Source organism: Balaenoptera acutorostrata, chromosome X, assembly GCF_949987535.1.
Source record: "Balaenoptera acutorostrata chromosome X, mBalAcu1.1, whole genome shotgun sequence".
Lineage (NCBI taxonomy): Eukaryota > Metazoa > Chordata > Mammalia > Artiodactyla > Balaenopteridae > Balaenoptera > Balaenoptera acutorostrata.
In genome coordinates, this window is record NC_080085.1 from 42,417,067 (window position 1) to 42,423,283 (window position 6,217).

The following is a 6,217-nucleotide window of genomic DNA, read 5'->3' on the forward strand; positions in this document are numbered from 1 at the left end:
AAGATATACAAATGACAAATACATGAAAAGGTGCTCAGCACCATTGTCATTAGGGGAATACAAATTTAAAGCATAAAGACATACCACTACACACTTACTAAAATGGCTAAAATTAAAATGACTGCCCATAGCAGGTGTTGGCATAGATGTGGAAGAGCTGGAATGCCCATACACTGCTGATGGGAATGTAAAATGGTACAACCAATTTGGAAAACAGTTTGGTAGTTTCTTTAAAATCTAACAATGCACCTACCATAAAAACAAAGTTGGAGGGTTTAACAGCTATTCCACTTCTAGGTTTTCACCCAGGAGAAAAGAAAATATATGTCCCTATGAAGACTTGTACAAGATTTGCATGGGAATTTTATTTGTAATAGTCAAAAACAATTTAATGTCCATCAACAGGTGAATGAGGGACTTCCCTGGTGGTGCAGTGGATAAGACTCCATGCTCCCAAGGCAGGGGGCCTGGGTTTGATCCCTGGTCAGGGAACCAGATCCCACATGCATGCTGCAACTAAGAGTTCGCATGCCACAACTAAGGAGCCGGCGAGCCACAACAAAGGAGCCCACCTGCCGCAACTAGGACCCAGCACAACCAAATAAATAAATATTTTAAAAAACAGGTGACTGAATAAACAAATTGGAGTCCATATAACACAACATGGATAAATCTCAAAATAATTATACTGAGTGAAGGAAGCCAGACAACCAGGGGTATACAGAGTATGTTTCTATTTACATGAAACCTTACAAAATGCAAATTAATCTTCAGTGACAGAGAGCAAATCAGTGCTTGCTTAGGTGTATGCAAGTGGGGATGAGAGAGTGATGAATGTGTTTACTAACTTGATTATGGTGAATATATTTATATATAATATAAACTTATCAAGTTGTGTATTTTTAATATGTACAATTTACTGTATGCCAATTATACCTCAATTAAGCTGTTTTTAAAAAACATCATAGGTAGCTAGTGGGAAGCAGCTGCATAGCACAGGGAGATCAGCTCGGTGCTTTGTGACCACCTAGAGGGGTGGGATGGGGAGGGTGGGAGGGAGGGAGATGCAAGAGGGAAGAGAAATGTGAACATATTGTATATGTATAACTGATTCACTTTGTTATAAAGCAGAAGCTAACACACCATTGTAAGGCAATTATACTTCAATAAAGATGTTTAAAAAAAAAAAATCATAGGGGCTTCCCTGGTGGCGCAGTGGTTGGGAATCTGCCTGCTAATGCAGGGGACACGGGTTCGAGCCCTGGTCTGGAAGGATCCCACATGCCACGGAGCAGCTGGGCCCTTGAGCCACAAATACTGAGCCTGCGCGTCTGGAGCCTGTGCTCCGCAGCAGGAGAGGCCACGATGGTGAGAGGCCCGCGCACTGCGATGAAGAGTGGCCCCCGCTTGCCGCAACTAGAGAAAGCCCTAGCACAGAAACGAAGACCCAACATAGCAAGCAATCAATCAATCAATAAAAAAATCTTTAAAATGTTCATCTCCTTACTTTATTAAAAAAAAACATCATAGATGGCAACAATCTGTATGATCAGTCATGCCAGAAATACATGCAAGAAAGTCTAAGATGTTGAGATATAAAACTGGCAGATATATTTTTCTGATCTCATACCCGGCAGCAATGATTTATCTTTAACACCAACTCTCAGATTCTGAGTTCCCCTGCTTCTCTCAAGTGATATAGTTACGATTTGTGCAAAATTCCATCTTTATGTTATACTTCAATATAAAGTTTACTCTTTTAAAAGAGAGGTGGAAATATACTATAGAGCAAAAGAATCTTCAGCTCAATGAACAATATTCTAGACAATATGGGAAACTCCCACAGCCACATAATGCTGGCCTTTTCATTCATCCATCCTGGAGTCAGAAGGTCCACAGCATCCTGGGTCCTGGTGCAGGCCTTGCCCTCATACAGGGGTCTGTCACCACCACCAGCACAGAGAGTCTCTCCTGTTCCCTTGGTGGAAAAGTGCTGAGCACAGAGACTTCCACCATCCTGGTTTCTCACACTATAGGCTGTAGCCCTGACAGTCGGCAAGTGCCTCCACACAACTGGCCACAGGCTTTCCTGCTTGTAGATGTATTCATCATTTACACGTGCTCTCTGCAGGTGCTGGGGTTTACAATCTCCTCATGGGGTGGAGACTAGCATTGTGGTGAAGGATTAGCCAAACATGGTCTTCATTCCTCCCTCTACTATTTGTTGACTGTCTGACCTTAGGCAAATTCTGGCCTCTTGAATCTACATCTGTGACATCTATATCACATGCTCCTGGGAGCGTTTGGGTTTCTTGTGAACCCAAAACAGAGTAAGCACAGAATACACGCATGGTATTATTATCACCATGTTCATCAGTTAATAATAACAACAGTTAATGTTCGTAGATTACTCACTATGTGCCTAGTCCTATGCTAAGTGCTTTACAAGCACAAGTTACAACAGCCCTGTGAGGGAGGTGCAGTTATTACCTCATTTCACAGAGGAGGAAATGGAAAGTCAGGGAGGTTGAGTGACTTGCCCAAGGTCACTCAGTCATCAGGTGTTGGGGCAGGGAAGTGAACTCAGGTCTGTCTGCCTACAGAGCCCACATCCCTCCCACCAGGCTGCACTGTCTTCCACCCCATTTGGCCTCAAAGAGCTCCAGTCACTCCTTTCCAAACCCAGTGACCCCAGAACTTCAGAACAAGGTATCTGACTTACTCCTTGCAGTAGGCAGAATAATGGCCCCCAAAGATATTAGGTCATAGTCCCTGGACACTGTAAATATTACCTTACTTGGAAAATGGTTCTTTGTAAATATGATTAAGTTAAGGCTGTTGAGATGTGGAGATTATCCTGGATTATCTGGGTGGGTCCTAAATGCAATTACATGTATCCTCATAAGAGATGCATAAGAGATGCCCAGAGTCCAGGAGAGAGAGGAGGTAAAGGAGTGGGAGGGAGAAGCAGAGAGAAGCAGCCAAGAATTGGAGCCAGACCAGGGGCTGGAGCCAGAATTGGAGTCGAAACTGCTTTTGCTAAAGCAGCAGCAACTAAAGAAGTTGAAAAGATGCTGGTTATCTTAGGACTACTCACCTCCCTCCTTTCTTTCCTGTATGTGATAGCTCTGTCCATTAGGAAGTTCTTTGCTGGTGGGATTTGGAGAACAAATGTGCAGCTTCCCAGGAAGATAGTGGTGATCACCGGAGCCAACATGGGCATCAGTAAGGAGAGGGCCAGAGAGCTCGCTAGCAGAGGAGTATGCACTGCCTGCTGAGATGTACTGAAGTGGGAATCTGCTGCTAGTGAAATCTGAGCTAATACAAAGAACTTCCAGGTGCTGGTGTGGAAACTGGACCTATCCAATACCAAATCCATCTGAGCTTTTGCTGAAAGCCTTCTGGCAGTGCAAAAGCAGCTCCATATTCTGATCAACACTACAGGAATGATGATGTGTCCATATTCCAAGACAGCTAACAGCTTTGAAACCCACCTGGGAATCAACTGCCTGGGCCACTTCCTTCTCACTTGCTCTCTCCTGGAGCAGCTGAAGGAGTCTGCTCCTGCGCAGATGGTGAACCTGTCATCGGTGGCTCACCATGCTGGCAAGATTCGCTTCCAGGACCTTGAGAGTGAGAAGCGCTATAGCTGGGGTTTTGCATATTGCCACAGCAAGATGGCCAACATACTTTTTACTTGGGAGCCGGCCAAGAGGCTCCAACGGATGGGGGCCACCCTCTATGCAGTGCACCCAGGCATGGTCCACTCTGAGCTTGTTCAATACTCATTCCTGCTGTGCCTGCTCTGGCAGCTCTTCTCCCTCTTTGTCAAGTTGGTGTGGGAGAAGGGAGCGCAGACCAGACTGCACTGTGCCATAACTGAGGGCCTGGAGCCCCTGAGTGCCAAGCACTTCAATGACCGCAAGAGGACCTGGGTATCTCCAAGGGCCTGAAGTAACAAAATGGCTGAGTGCCTGTGGAACGTCAGCTGTGAGCTTCTAGAAATCCAGTGGGAGTAGAGCTGGTAGAAGAGCCACAGCCTTATCAGGCCAAGTCCACGCCATAATGAAAGGGGACCAAGGAGAAGGACCATCCTGAAGGATTTTCCTTCTGGTTTACTGCTGTTGCAAACCCTGCCCTGTTCTGATTCTCCTGACCCTTACGGAAACCTTGGCACACCCAACGCTCTTGTGAAGCTGGCTCACAGCATGAGATGCTCACAACTGCAGAGGATTCTTCTCCAAGAATTTCATGAATAGAGTGCTCTCTTGGGGCAGGAGGACTGGGCAGATCCCAGGTGGGCATGGGGAAGGCAGAAGAGCCTGGGAAATTGGGGGCAATTTCTTCATCAATACCAGAAATGCCAGCCAACATTTTCAGCTGAGGCGACAGGAGCATCAGGGTTACATATTTCCAGGGACTGTAAGACTCAAACTTTTGACTGATCTCTTTTCTCTTTGGAATACTAGTCGCATCTCTTGAGTCTAGACAACCCAGGAAAATCTTGGCTAACTTTGGCCAACTTTAGTTCCTTCCTCTGAGCATCCTGAAGCCACTGTATGAAGCTGGACCTTCCCATTTTCTTTTTCCAGTTATTTTTTTAAGGTTAAAAAAATTGCCAGCCTTATTGAGATATAAATGACATATAACACTGTGTAAGTTAGGACCTCCATTTTCAATCATGCAGATTGTTTCTTTTTCTAAAGAGTTCCCTTTACCTCAATTTTTAGAGAAAATAAAAACTGAACATGGAAGGAAAGAAGGGAGGGAGGGAGGAAGGGACGGAGGAAGGAAGGAAGGGAAGGAAGGAAGGAAGAAAGGTAGAGAGAGATTTGAAGAGATACACAGAGGAGAAGGCAATGTGAAGATGGAATAGAGAGAGATCTGAGGATGCTGGCCTTCAAGATTGGAGTAATGCCGCATGAAGCCAAGGAATGATGTGAGCAATCAGAAGCTGAAAGAGGCAAAAAATGGATTCTCCCTAGAACCTGTAGATAGAATACAGCCCTTCTGACACCCTTAATTTAGGCCAGTGATGCTGATTTCAGGTTTATGACCTCCAGACTGTGAGAAAATAAAGCTCTATTGTTTTATGTCACCAAGTTTGTGGTCACTTGTTACAGCAGCCACAAGAAACTAATACCTGATTTTGCTACCTAAAAGTGGAATGCTGCTGTAACAAATACCTAAAGATATGAAAGTGGCTTTGGAATTGGCTAATGGGTAGAAGCTAGAAGAATGTTGAGAAGCTTGATAGAAATGTCCTAGATTGAATTGAAAAGACTGTCAGTAGAAATAACAACTTTGAAGGTGATTCTGGTGAGATCTCAGAAAGAAGTGAGGAGCATGGAAGAGAAAACCTACATCATCTTAGAGAATACATATATTGTCATAAGCAAAATCGTAGAAATATGAACATTAAAGGTGCTGTTGATAAGGGCTCAGAAGCAAATGAGGAACATGTTATTGGAAACTTAAGGAAAGACAATCCTTGTTACACTGGCAGAAAACTTAGTGAATTGTGTCCTACAGTTGTGTGGAAATCAGAGCTTGTAAGCAATGAACTTGGATATTTAGCTGAGGAGATTTCCAAGCAAAGTGTTGAAGGTGTGGTCTGATTTATTCTTGCTGCATATAGTAAAATGTCAAAGGAATTAGGTAAATTGAGGGGAAAATGGTTAAGCAAAAGGGATCTAGGATTTGATAATTTGGGGAATTCTCAGTCTATCGAGATTGCAAAAGACATTAAATTAAGAGATTCATTCTCAGAAAGGTGTGCTCTGGAGAGAAAGTCAAGAGTGTGGCTGTGTTTGCTAGTACTGCAGAGATTAGACGTGTGACTCGTGAATCTCTTCAACCATCTCAGCCATACCCAGGAATAGAGCTAGGATAATCTAGGAAAGATATGTGGAGGACCATCTGGTCTAATGGTGTGAATCTCTGGACATACGTGGGAGACCCACACAATTTTTGATGTTATATCTTCAGAAACATGGACAGATTGAACTGAACGAAACAGAGGCAAGAAAAAATGAAGGAAAGACTGCCAGACTCCCAAAATTCTACAGGCATCAAAAAGGCTGATAAAACTACTCAATTACAAACATATGCCACACTTCAAGAGAAAGGAAGAATGACTCTGAGGGCAGAGCTGTAGGTCCATAGGACAGAGCCTCAAGTCACAGAGGATTATTCCCAGACCTTGAAACCCAATGGA

The 6,217-nt window shown here is 44.0% G+C and overlaps 1 pseudogene; it reads left to right on the forward strand.

Annotated features, from left to right (window-relative positions):
• The first annotated feature begins 3,071 nt into the window (after positions 1-3,071).
• Positions 3,072-4,019, forward strand: LOC103013068 (retinol dehydrogenase 12-like; annotated as a pseudogene).
• The last annotated feature ends 2,198 nt before the right edge of the window (positions 4,020-6,217 follow it).